Below are 14,328 nucleotides of genomic sequence, written 5' to 3'. Positions count from 1 at the left end.
AAACCCAGCAGGAGTGGGCTTTCCCAGGAGCCCCAAATTGTTTTCTTTCCCCCAAAACTGTTTGCGTGTTTTGTCTGTTTGGGGTTTTTCACCCCCCACTGCAGACCCAGACTCAGGGGCTTTGGGGGTGTTTGTCTGCCCTGGCAGCAGCTCCCAGGCTGCCTACACAGCCCCAGAGGGGGAAGTCCCCATTTGGGGGAATCGGCCCCAGATCGGGATGGGAGAAGGAGAACGGGGAAGGGGCAGCATTTGAAAGTGCTTTTGTGCCTTCAGTTGATTGGGGGGTGGGGGTGCGGTGTGTGTCTAATTTTTAAATCCTCTCTATAAACATCTCTATCAGCATGGTTTCTTTGCATTTTAAAACCTTATATAGCATAGACATTTGCACTTATGTGTCTACTTACACATCCTTACAGAGTACATCTATATTTTATATATACTATCTATTTTACATTTACATACAATACCTGTTTAGACTTAGCTATATTTACACTTACACAGAATATCTATTTACACATACCTGTTTAGACTTCCATATTAACATGTATAAAAACCACCTATTTAGACTAGCTATCTGCTTACTTACACTTTGACACTTCAATCTTTTTCGACTTCTCTATTTAAACATCTACTTAGAGTTATACCTGGGCTTATTTCACTCTATATAACCTCTATTTAGATTACACATCTACTTAGACTATGTAACACACACTAAGCGTAGATGCTCGCTCTAGTCAGACTTTCTTCTGTTTTGAATTCCTTCATCTATCCTTTTTCTTCATTTTAAACTCCTTTATTTTTTCATCTAGATATACAGACAGTAGAGTTACTTTTGTGTTTTAAAACCCTGTATCTTGATGTAGAATTTTTGTATCCTGAAATCCGTTATATAATATAGGAGAGATAAGTTCTTATTTTAAAATCCCTTTATACATCTATAAATTTAATATTACACTTCAATATATATAAAATAAGAGGTTTTTGTAATAGCCCCCCTGAATTTTCAGGCATTTTGGGGCTGCAACCCCCCTTTTTGGGGGGGAACCCCTACATGACGCCCCACTCACCTGTTCCTCTGACGCATTATCAGCTCCCCCAGTGACAACAGGGTGCCCCAGATGACATCATCACACCCCCCCAGGACTCCCCCAATTTTATTCACCCCAAAGGAGGGCACTAAACAAGAGAATCTGCTTCAACCTGCAGCTCATTGCTTTAATAGTGTCATTTACAAAGGTACACACACCCCCACCCCTCCCACCCCACCCCCCAAAAAAAGGGGAGCTCTGCTAAAAACTAAAACGTAGAGCAGCCCCCAGACAGCTGCAGCCCCCCAGCCCCTGTCCGCAGGCTGGCGGCCGCCCCGCAGCAGAGCAGGAGCGTGCCAGAGGACAGTGTCACATCTCTCTCAGGCTCTGCTCGGCCATGCTCCCGCTCTGTTCCCGCGCTGGGACGGGCTCCCGGGGGCGACAAACAGCCCCGGTCCCTGGGGGCCCCGATTCTCCCCACCAGGCAGCCCTCGCGGCCGCACCTGCGGGTCACCCGCTGGAGTCAGAGCCAGGAGCCTCCAGGCAGAGGGATGGCCCCTTACCTTCACCGCGCTTAACGACCGGCAGGCAAACCTGGGCCGGGGGGCATCTCTTGAGCATCACGAGACACTTAGAAGACATCTGAAAAACAGAAATCCCAAACTATATTTCAGCACGTGAATAAAATAGCACAGAAGAAAATGGAGGAGCTCAGTCAGCATAAGGGATAGGAAGGAAACTGAGCTACAGCAAGATTCTAGGTAAACGGGTCATGTCAAAACACAGCACATCCTTTAAAAGCTAGAGTGATTGGAACACTTGAAAACGGTATTAAGACTAACCAATACCATTTTGAACAGATTCTTTGTGTAACACTGAACGCTCTGGCTGGTGTTAGAAAACATCTCATCCCTTCCTTACGGCACCGCTGCGGGGAGATAACCCCGTGAGGCTGCGGGGCAAAGTTGTACCGTAACCAGAACCTCCGCTTACAGGTCCACCGCAGCAGCTACAGCCCTCGCCCTGCCGCCGCACGTCTAGCTGCCTGGCTCAATGAAGCCTGAAGTGAAGCGTGTCAAACTTGAAAGAGTAACGTAATCTCAGTCATTCACTTTGTGCTGAGAAGGCGTGCGTGTGTTTACGCACATCCAATATGAGCATCTAGGCTATAAAAGCTTTCCATTTTCCTTCTGTGTTCATTCAACTCGCACAGCAGTTCACACACGCCATTCCATTATCTCTCTCCAAAATACACAGCAGCAACATGACTAGGGGGTTTTGGCATGTTATAGAGTCGGGAGGGACATCCACCCAGCTGCCCTGCCCAAGAGATGCTGCTGAACTGCCAGGGAAACACGCATCGAAAGTGAGACTGAAATAAAATACTTAAGAGCGCTCCCTCAAAATACCGGCAGGAAACCCCTCCCCCACAACATTCAGTTGCCTCTCATTAAATATTTACAACAAATACCTACCTGCTTAAGTACACCTAACAAATCGTACCCTACATCTGCTTGGCAGTTACAGCTGAAACAGCGCAAGTCACATCATAAATCAGACGCTGTTAGCTTTTTTTAAACTTTCATTTATGACAGAAGAATCGGTGAGTGAAGAGATCCCTGATACGGTTTTACTTTTTTTGGGGAAAAAAAAATACCACAACAAAAAACCACGCAAATCAAATCCCTAGTGTTGCAATACATGGGGCTACCAAGACGGACCGGCAGATATGCTAATGCGTTTGGCTGTACCGAAGTGTGCAGGGGAACCGTATTTTATGGTATCTCGACTGTTACAACTGAGAACCCAAGCACTACCAATGCCATCAACCTTTGGAGTATGTGCTGTGCTTGGATCTCCGCAAGGACCATCTTTAAAAAAAAGCAATACTTTGCAAGTCTTGTGCTGATGAGTTCTACTGACAAAGACATCGTCTCTAAGATGCACTCTGATGGTAAGTTCATAGAATGCAACCTCACTGAATAAGAAATATCTCAATTTTTCAAGATCTCTTCCTAACAAAAGTCACTGTGGGGCTTTCAGATGGGCCAGATTATGAATCCTTTCACAACAAGAAACACACCAGCTAACCAGGATATTCTTGCAGTGGCCAGGTGCCTCTTCATCATGTGGACAAAAAAAAAAAAAAACACACAAAACAAAAACACACCAGGGCCAGCAATAAGTATCACACGGGTCAACACAGATCTCTTCCAGAGCACCACCCTCATCAAAACGAACATGCCCATCGGCTCACCTGCTCTGCACAGATTCCAGCATCACACCCCACTTCCGTCATCGCTTGTGGCACCAAATGTATCAACACACAGTAAACTACTGTTACGCTCGTGAGAAATCACCGCCCTGTGACTTCCTCATTACTACCCAAGCTCACACGCCATTCCAAAGACGGCCCACGTGCTACCTACAAAACTGAAGAGCTCGATGACGGACCACAGCATTCTCTGAGCTTAGATGCTGGCTGCTGCCCCACCTTCTCAGACCTCTCATAGGCATGCGGCAGCACCACTCCAAGCCTGCCAGCGGCACCTGCAAAAAGCCAAACGAAAAGGCACCTCCTGAGATGCTGCCTGATGCCACAGCCTGCCCACAACGATCCCTGTCTCACACTCCTTTCCCTCGACAGCCTCCCACCCGCCCTACGTCACTTCCAGGTGCCGTGTTCAGCTTGCCCGCCGTCCGTAACACCCGAACGACACGCGTTGCTTGTAACTTCACCAGCAACACAACACCTCAGAAAAGAGCTGCTACTTCAGCCCACCAATCACCACTTGCCTTGCTTGACTTGCCTCCTTTGCTCATTGCTACGCTACTTCAAACCCAAAACAAAAGACAAACGCAAGGAGCAACAGAGTCATAGAGCCATCGGTCACATCTTCCCTCTATATACGCCACGCACCAACTGACCCGCTTACATCGGTCCCCTCAGTTCCCCTCCGTCGCCCTGCACGACTCGTCCCTCGGCATCTCCAAAACCAATACCAAACAAGTCGCCTGGTTGCACAGCAGTACCTTAACGGTTCCTGAAGACCGACTACAACCTGCCATTAAAACAAACATTATGACATCAAACATGAAGCCCTACGCACGTACAAGCTTGAACACCCTGCAGATGTAATCTGCTCAGCTGAACTCTAGCTGCCTCTCCCAGATAGCTACGGTCACGGCCTCCGAGCCCACAAAATGTCACGGTGATTACGGTCCTCGCCCACTGAGGAGGGCCACTCAATCTGAGATGACGGTACAACCTTTCCCCCAACAGCCTTGGCATAGCAACAGATGAACCCTAAGCTCTCATCGCTGTGCCACCTACCTGACTCTACACGGCCAGCAAGGCAGCTCTGAGCCAAACTCACAAACGCACACACCAACGCTATGAGAAACACTACAAACTGTGCGCCTCCGAGATGAGAGAACGCTCTTGGCAAACACAGAGACAACTGGACGGAAGAGCTCATCCAGCAACAAGACCTGCGGAACCCTGACAGTGACGCAAGGAGGCCCTAACGCGATCCAAAAAGATTAGAAGAGCGTCAGGGCCTGTGACAAGAAGTTCCTCTCAAAACTGAGAGGGAGGGAGGATGCACAAGAAGCCCAGCTACAAGACCTAAGAATGTAAGGATGCAGGAAAGAAATGACGCTCCCTGAAAACAGACAGCGACAGAGCAGAGCTGTTCATGCATCTGGGAACGACGCTGCAGACAACAACTGCCCAGGAACTCCTCAAACACTAGAGCGATCCACACTTTAAACTGTAACGGAAAAAAAGAAGCACCCGAGGGGCGCCAGCCCCACAATTAGAACCTTGCCAGCCCCTAGGGATAGCGCTGTGCTCCTGAGAGCAGAGAGAACAAAGTCACCAGCCCCATGCGCCTCCTCGCTGTGACCCAGCTCGCCTGAAATGCTCCTCAAATAGCCTTCAGTCACATCTTCTCTTTAATCCTGCACACGGACCTGCCGCCTTAGTGTGCTCTACTCAGCTCTGCTCTATCACCCTGCACAGCTCCATCTTCATCCTCTGCAAGAACAGCATGACAGAACAAGTCACCTGGATGCACAGCAACAGCTTAACCATTCTACAGGTCTTGCTTCCACGTAGGAATACCATCTAGAGCCCAACTACTGCATGCGTTAAAGGAAATACCTTCAATCAAACTTTAAGCCCCATGCACATACAACCTTGAACAGCTGTGAGGTGCGCTCTGCTCAGCTAGCACTCTAGCTGCCTCTCCCAGACAGCTACGGTCATCCCCTCGGCACCCACAAAACACCCCGGAAATTACCGTCCTTGTCCGCTGCCAACGGCCACTCGCTCCGACGAGGGTTGTACGGGCGTTCCCAAAACAGTCTATGCATATTAACATTAACCATATACTCTTACTGCTATTCTTTCCCCCACTCTACCATTGCTACACCCCCAGGCAGAGCAGCTCTGACACAGGCATCGACGTGCACGGACTGACACTGCTCACAAATACTACAAGTGACGTGATTGAGGCACCTCAGAAAATTCTCACCAAGACGAAGGACTTCCTGCCCAGAGATGCCACCAGGCAAGAAGATCTATACAGCAGCGAGGAAGAAGCTATAGCATCCGCAGAGAAGTCACGTACCATCATCACCTGCGATAAAACCATATACCCACAACTAGGACGATGCACGAGCGACAAGCCACTCTTAAAGACATCAGAACGTTCAGGTGCAGGGAACAGGTCCCAGAAAAGGGCTCTGGGTATTCAGACTGCTCTTCAGCAGCAGTACTGAGGCCGCCTTAATCACCGCCGCAAAAAGATGACCTTCTATAAAGGTCTAATATTTAAGACACAAGACAAATCTATGCAGTAGACTTAAAATGCGAGAATGGAAGCTCTCGGTTACCATTATGCCGATGAGCCAGGGCTTGCAAAACCCTCAATATTGCTACCTAGGTGCCTGCTCAGCACAGAGAACAACAGACACATCGAGACCCGAGTACAGTAAGGAACAAAGACAGACTACAAAATCCACACAACAACACAGGCACAGGCAGGAACTCCCCTGCCTGGCAGATGCTTCTGTTTTGCAGAAAGGACACTACAACCTCTCTCGGCCCAAACGTGTCCAGTCTCTGAACGGTACCCTCCACTGATTTTACAACCCCTGCCTGCCCCACCTGCGCTTCCCCCACCTGACCGGCCACCCGCAGAAAGACCGCCCCTCGACTCCCCTTCCAAATCCGGGGGCTCAAAAGCCATCCTTTAAAAAGGCCACACAGGCTACATAGGATGGGCCTGCGGTCACACGGATACTCTTCATCATCTCCAACATGCGGTGCCATCACTCAGCATCGCACCACTCAACGCCGACCACTTCCGCAACAACAGCCTCCTCCGAAGCGCCATGAACTTCCGCTTGCCCACGCTCTAATGAGGCTGGATGTCGTGGCCGCCGCCACCTACGGCGCCTAGAGAACCAGAGAGACAAGGTGACCACTGCGCCTGGAAGCGGCCGCCCACTCACAAACAATTCCACACCTCAAAAATAACCGCTGCTACAGTTTCCTGTTCATCGCTCACATTGCCCGACGAGCTCGGGGCAGACATCCCGCTTTGCATGTAGTTTTGTGAGTCCCTTCATTAACTAGTCACATAGGTGCTCACACTGCACGACCCCTCCGTTGTCACGTGCTGACCTACCTTCTCACAATGCTCTCTTCGCCCCCTCCCTTCCGTGTCCAGCTCCCTACCGTGCATCTGTACCAACAGCCACGTTCCAGACTCATCCTTTCCCCTACCGTGCCAACACGGCTCTGCTCACCTCCCGATCCATGCCTCCCGGGTCAGTGGCCGCGTCAGGCGCCTGCTCGCATACTCGGTCCGTCCCCAATGGGTGGGGAACCGTCGCCTTCAATGCTGGGCCCACTTCTGGGGAAATACGGAGAGGCACACAGATGTTGGACACTGCTTTCCAAAAGCAAGAGCTCACCGTGCAAAACAAACTAACAAATCCTTTTGACTGACTTGTTTGGCAACACAGAGACCCCAAAGGCAGAAATCCCAGACGAGTGACCTCACAGCCCGCCCTGTCACAGCACACGACACCATCTGCTCGCCTTTGCCGTCACGCCTCGCTCGACTGTCCTGCTTAATCCTAGACCTATTACTTAAACTGCAAGAAAAAGTCAAACCACGCAACACACAAAAATTACAGTTCGTGTCAGATGACTCAAGCACAGGCGGACACCGATAGGCCAAACGCCAAAAGCAGTACGGGAAGCAAACGGGTGTGGCTGGTGTAGTGACACACACTCCCTTTGTAGGTAACTCGCTCCTGAGCGACTCCACGAACAGCTGCGTGGAGAACCTCTCGGCAGACAGCACGCTCGAGTGGCCATGCTGACACATACGGGGAAGGAGACTGGGCTACCGGAGGCTGCTTGCACACAGAACGCAACCATTAGCTAACACTTAAACACCCCTTTCCCAACCATCCCCCGGTACCAAGACTTCAAAAACCCCTCCTCTCCTCCTGAACTGTCAGGAAAGGAACCTCACTCCTTCCCGACAGCTCCTGCCCTGTATTTGCACCCCTAAAGCCCCTCTGTCAGCCGCTCCTCGGGAGCTGCCCTTCCCACCTCTGCCCCGCGTTCTGCGAGCACCTCCCACCTTCCGGCTTCCCGCAGACTCCGTGCTCTCTACAGGCCCACAAAATAACGGAAGCCCTGATGCTTATAATCTACGAGGGACCTGCCACAAGCTGCAAAGGTTCTCGGGACAACGTGGTACTCTGCGGGCGATTGGGAAAGGCGACGAGCAGTTCCGTACCCCAACACACACTATGCGTTACGTCCCTGCTGCTTTCTGAAGGAAGGCTAGAGCTCCATATACAGACGCGTACAACACGCTCACCCTAACCCCTATCGCAGCATCTCACCATCAGTTCTATTGAGAGAGAACGTCAACAACTTGCACAACACACAGGCAAAACTGGTGGGAAAAATATAAGCTTCTACCTTTGGTCAAGTCATAAAATTCCTGGAAAACAAAACAACCAAACAAAAAAACCTACCACACACACAAAAAAAAACAAAAAACCACAAACAAAAAAACCCAGACAAAACCAAATAATCCAAAACACACTATTAGACCATCTTGCTACCCCTGAACAGCCAACACAAACTTACTGACCCAAGGAAAAACAAAAGCTGCGTACAAGTGTACTTCCTAATATATATCTGCTGCTCAACTTTGACTGCTCCTTAATCTCTTACCTCAGCCAGAAACCTCCCCCTCTCTAAATGTCAAAACACACCTACCCAAAGAGCTTAGACAGCTCAAAACCTGCAACCAACTCAAGGAACAGTACCAGAGAAGCCCAGGAGCAGAATGAGCCTCCCGAAAAAAGGCTGCGGCTCATCTACGCCAGCGGAATGGCAAAGCAGAATGAAATCTTTTAAGAACCCCTTCTCAAAAAATATCTCTGGTTATAAAGTCAATCATTTACTGTAAAACCATCAACCATTTGGAGTCACCTCAACGCTCTCTCTCGCTCAGTCCCTTAACAGAACTGGATCAGTCTCAAAGGACAAAAAACATGAAAAGAAACGTGGAAATACACAAGCATATCGGGAACCATACGAAGCAGCTATATTAACACCTCAGTAGCTGGGACAAAACTAAATTGCAAAGGACAACAAAAAAACACCCCAGGAAACGCATCGATAAACACAGATGAAGGCTCTCTCTTCTCGCAGAAGCTCAAGAAGAGACCTGAGCCAACGGTACACAGCTTTGGGGTATCCGATACCGAAAAGAAACATACTCGAGACAGAAAACAGACTGCTGTGGAGCACAAAGGTGGCTTCGGCAAAGGCTCTGACAGGACAAGAGTCACAGTTACAGGGAACGGACAGCAGCCGGCCGGGGAAACGTCGTTGGCGTGGAGGGGCCAGCGGGGGAAATGCCGCCATCAGCTAACGCTGCGCTATCAAGCCTTAAGTGAAAACTGCAGAGTAGTTACAGGAGACGGGCGTAAGATGGATGCTGAATATCACTTGGTCACAAAATCTCATGGAGATGGGCACCACGTAGCCTTGTGGACACCCCTTAACCCAAATGCTTAACAAGAGACGCTTCTTGCCAAAATACAAGCTCGACAAGGAAAAGCCAACGGTGATGTGGGGGCAACTACCAATATCTCATTAGGTGAGCAGGCATTACTTAAGATGGTGCGGTGGTTCTGCCGGGTCCGTCCAACCTGAGCAACGGGTTCTAATGCCTGTCCAGCAGCATCCATGATCTCTCTCACGGCCTCCCACGTCATAGACACCTCCCCTGCCCGGGACCGCATTTTCCATGTCCCACCGCTCCCCATCCCCACAATGAAAATCAAACACAACAAATAAGCACTCCACTTCATCTTCTTGGCCTCCAAAAGAAGCTTCCTTCCACTGCTGAGCATCGACACCGACATCCTCATGCTGTTCCTCAAAAGCAGGCTGGCCCTTGGGTGCCCGTACTGCCAAAGGAAGAGAAAATGATTATGCTCTTATAACGAGCTCCATCATCCTCTCCTTCTTCAGGAAATTGAATCCCGATCGCTACATAACAGAAGTTTGTGCAGGAGATGGCCGAGGCCAGCCCCGTAAATGAAGCACTCTGTGACCCTGCTTTTTCTTTTGGCCACAGCACCCACCACCGGGGAGCCCCAAACCCCTTTGTGACTCCCTAGGAAAACCAGATACAACTAGTTCCAAACATCTGGCAGGTGAGAGATGACCAACAAACACGTATAGCCCACCTCAAACCATCCAGAGAGCTGACTTCCTCCCCCACTAAACTCTCGTCTTCGACAAATACACCAAACAGAACAATGTTTACACTGAACAGAACAAAACCCTTACCCTCTGACACTCTGAAAAGGATTTGTGCACCCAGAAAATATATATATTCATGCTATCGACCCACATACCATAATTCCTCAGATTCAGCCCTGCAAAGACAGGAGGACGCCCGATGCTCCCTCCACGGATACCCCGACGCTCCGCTCCCTTCTTTGCCGATCCTGTCATGGGAAAACGCCTGGAATAAAAAAAAGCTTCAGAGAAGCAAAACAATAAACAATAGGGAGAGGGACCAGTGCAAAGGAATAGAGAGAGGAAGAGATGAACAGGAAGGACAGACAACCCCATCCTGAGCACAGCCTCTGGGAGAGGGAAAGAGGAAACAGCAACCATTATTACCGCAGATCGACCCTGACCAAAGCCTCTCCTTGCGCAGGGGCTTCTGGACACACCGCCCCTTCCCCGTGCTACTGCTAAGGGCCCCTGCACTGAGGAGGAATCCAGTGCAGGCAGACAGAGGTGGAGAAAGAACAAGTAGCCACAGGCTACAGGACAGAGAGAGGGAGGACTGAAAAGACGGGGAGGCAGGGAGCCACTCAGAGCGAGATGGAAAAAGAAGGGGCGGGGGGGTGGGGGGCGCAAAAAAAAAAAATAATAATTTTGCAGCAGGTAAGGAAAGAGAGGGGGCCAGGGGAGAGACAGGGAGGGCCCAGGATGCACAAGAGAGGCAACAGGGCCCCAGTGGCCCAGGACTCACTGCAACTCTCACTCTCAGCGCTGCTGGCACGATTTAGCCGTTCAGATGCTTCTTTCCCCTCCTCTCCTCCCTGCCTCTTCTGCAGCTCCAGACTCGAGGCCGTCCTCCACCTAAAGAGAATACAAGGGTGTCTTACAGCTCTTACGAGATGAGGCTTCCTAGGCACGAAGCCTAGCTCACTCGTGCTGGAGCTGGGGGCAGGCACACGGCGCAAGGGGGGCCAGGGGAGGCTGAGGGGGAGCTCTGGTGAGCTGGGGAGTTGGCCATCTTCTGCGCCCTGGTCAGGGGGAAAAGGTCATCATCCTCCTCCCCCTCTTCCCTTCTATCAGCTCCCAGGTAACTCCTGGGGCTGCCCTCACCCACTCGCCTTTAGCATACCTGAAGCCTGCCTCGGCAGGTGGTTTGAAGCTTCCCATCCCACCAGCCCCAGTAGTGCAGGCACACAAGGAGACACCCCTGCACCCACCAAAGGTGCTCGCTCACCTCACTGGCGGCCCTAGGCCTCACCCGACACAGGGAATCGTGTCCGACACACCACCACGCTGCAGCAGGAGCGGACGAGGCCTTTCCTTACCGGGAAGCAGCAACGAGCACTGCAGCATCGCAGGGCTGTTAGCCTGTGGAGAGAGCAATGTGGATCACAGGGATGCCACCGCGCGTGCGCAGCTCCCCGGCTCAGTACCCAATTCTGGTCACTGGGCAGCAGCATTATCTGAATTACTCTCTCCATTAATACCATCCGGAGACTGTAACTCGGCTGCATGCACAGAGCTTCTACTCCTCTGCACCCTTCCCCCTCGCAGCCTCAGCAGCACCGTTCATTGCTTCTGCACCAAACAGCCAAGTGCCTCGAGCATTTCAGTCCTTTCCTCTCGACTGCTTAAAAAAATCTGGTGCTTGCTACTGTCCATGCCACTGCGCCCCCCCCCCCCATGCCCGAGGGAGGAGAAGCAGCACAACAAACCTGGGGAACAAGGCTGGGTTCCCCACCCTTACAGAATAAGCCCCAGGAATTGCTTGTAGGCATGTGGCATCAGGGTTGCGATAGGGTTTTGTTTTGCTTTTCTTTTTTTTCCCCGCCTGCTTTCCATAATGTAATAATTGGGGTTGCTTTTCCAAAATACTGAGTTCTGTGGGGATTTTTTGTGCTTTTGCCCTAAATGGTCATTTTCACTTTTGGTTTTGTGCACGAGAATGGTTGGTGGGTGCTTTTAGGTTGTCGTTCCTTCACCACCACTACCCTTTTTTTTCCTTTCCAGCTGCACAAATCCAGCTGAAGTTGGCTTTCCCAGAAGCCCCAAGTTGTTTTCTTTCTACCAGATTGTCTGGGTTTTTTCACCCCCCCATTGCAGACCCAGAGTCAGGGCGTTTGGGGTATTTTTGTGCCCAGGGAGCAGCTCCAAGGCTGCATATGCAGCCCCGCAGAGGGAAGTCCCCATTTGAGGGAATTGGCCCCAAATTGGGATGGGAAAGTGAAGAGAAGGAGAAAAAACCCTGAATAACCTGAAAAAGAACACCTACTCCAGCCCACCAAGCACCGGTCACCTTGCCTGACTCACCTCCAGGGCCCAGATCACGCTCGGCTCATCGCTTAGCGCCCTCAGATCACAAAAAAAAAAAAAAAGAGTAAAACCCATAATGGAGCCCTATAGCCATCAGTCACATCTTCCCTCCAGTACTACACACAGACTCACCTTCTTACAGCACTCCCCTGGGCTCTCCTCCGTGGGCCTGCACGACTCATCCATCTGCACCTGGAAAAACAGTGTTACTGAACAAGTCACCCGGAGGCACAGCAACTGCTTAACCATTCCACAGCTCTTGCGCCCACGTAGGAATGCCATCTACTGCCCAACTACAGCCTGCCGTTAAAGGAAATGCATTAAATCAAACGTTAAGCTCTCGCACATACAAGCCGGAACAGCAAAAACACGGCACGCTCGCGCACCCAGGGCGCAGCCCGACGGAGGTCCACGCGCACCTCGCCGGTTTGATGCGGAGCCACCCAGCATCCCTGCGAGCACAGCTGCAGGCGCAACAGCAGTTTCACCTACACTCATTTCAGCGCGCAGCGCTTCTGAAGCTTTAAACTGAAAGCCATACCTTGACGCTTGGCCACACTAGAAGCGAGCCGTAGCTAGAACTCCACAGAAACACAGCAACACAAATTGCACACCCACAGCGGCGACAGCTTCGCAGCTATTTAGACCAGGAACAACAGAGAAAAGTAAAACGGCTTCATCACCCGCACAGGAAAAGCAGCAGACGGGGACAAAGGGTCAGCATTCATAGCCCTTACAGAACACAGGCATTCTCTCTCCTTCCATTCCTAAACCCATCCCTTAGGTCTCAATATTGCAGCCCTGCTGTGGCAATATCGAGAGCAGGGAACAAGAGCCCTGCCGCCGGCCGTTTATGCGGCAGGACACAAAAACAGAGGGACATGTTTTGCCACACACAACCCTGAATCTCCTGAAAATTTATGTTTACCAAAAATAGCCATTTGGAACATACTGCCAAAAACATTCGGCAATAAAACTTGTGTGTGTTTGACACCCACACATTTGTGGGGAACTTGCTATTTGCTTCCTGGTTTCAGCTGGTCTTCCCTCAGAATTTCTACCTGCAGCCAAGTTATTCCCACCCACCCGACCGGTTCAAGCATTCACCTTCCTGGTATTACCAGCACATTGAGACACAGGCGAGGAACTTAACTGCTCTTCTAAAACTATCCAAATAACAATTACAGCCCCGAAAGAGGAGCGGAAGAGAAGAAAAGGAGAGATCAGGCAGCAAAAACACTCTGCAGGCTGCTGCCAGCCAACACTGCACTCTTTTGTTAAAACCACCCCGCCCCCCCAAATGCAAACAAAAAAACCCCATGACTTCGTGGAGTGCGTGTTTTTTTTTTTTTTCCTTTTCAGTAGTCCTTTTGGAGCTCATCCCTGTCTCAGCATCTTGTCTTGTCAGAGCATGAAGTGCAGACGATCTGTATCCCGATGACATTTGCCTGGGATGAATACATTTTCAGAAATAGAACAGATCTGTGAGACTCCTGTCACCTTTGTGGTTTTAATAATCGTAACTCAATTTTATCGACTGACACACTTGTGAGAAAACTAATTCACTTTGAAACGTAGCCTCTCCTTGGGGAAAAAACGTGTTAAGACACCAAATGAAACTGATTCAGAGCTCCGAACCACGATGGAGCCGATAGAGCTGTTGTGACTTAGTTTGTATGATGAATTAATTGGTTAATAACTATCCTAAGCAGCACAGAAAGAAGAGCTGGACCCAAACAGGGTGCGCTGCGCTGGACCCAAAAAGCACCCTTCCTCCAGAGACCCGCCTCAGGTGGCAAGTTCGCTCTGGTGCATGCCGGCCTCCCGAACTTCGGGGTCCAATGTGACCAGACCCCCACCTCCGGGGAGGGTCCTCGTACCCTACCCAACCCTGCTTTCCCCTGCAGCCCCCAATGCCCCCACCCCATCCCCACCCCCCAGCCTGCACAAACAGCCAAACCGGCTTCTGCTTTTGGCCCCCAAACCAGCTCACTTTGCGACCGTTTCTGAGCCAAAAAGCCCAGCTGCTGAGCCTGTTCTCAAGTCCCAAAAATGCAGCACTTGACCTCTGCTCCTCAGCCCAAAACCACACGACTTAGTCCCCTCGGTCAGGCCCTCAAAACGCACGACTCGATCTGT

General features: G+C 50.7%; 1 protein-coding gene and 1 long non-coding RNA gene across 6 annotated transcripts in view; both read right to left on the bottom strand.

Annotated features, from left to right (window-relative positions):
- Positions 1 to 14,328, bottom strand: part of LOC142061676 (uncharacterized) — a 117,738-nt gene that overhangs the window by 67,118 nt on the left and 36,292 nt on the right. The gene's annotated exons all lie outside the window — the stretch shown is intronic.
- Positions 1,285 to 14,328, bottom strand: part of LOC142061677 (uncharacterized) — a 48,160-nt gene continuing 35,116 nt past the window's right edge. For all 5 annotated transcript variants that reach the window (XR_012662199.1, XR_012662201.1, XR_012662200.1 and 2 more), the window contains one exon: positions 1,285 to 1,670. This is a non-coding gene — a long non-coding RNA (uncharacterized LOC142061677). The remainder of the gene's footprint in view (positions 1,671 to 14,328) is intronic.

Source organism: Phalacrocorax aristotelis, chromosome 8 (genome assembly GCF_949628215.1).
Source record: "Phalacrocorax aristotelis chromosome 8, bGulAri2.1, whole genome shotgun sequence".
Classification (NCBI taxonomy): domain Eukaryota; kingdom Metazoa; phylum Chordata; class Aves; order Suliformes; family Phalacrocoracidae; genus Phalacrocorax; species Phalacrocorax aristotelis.
This window is presented reverse-complemented; position numbering and strand designations above follow the sequence as displayed.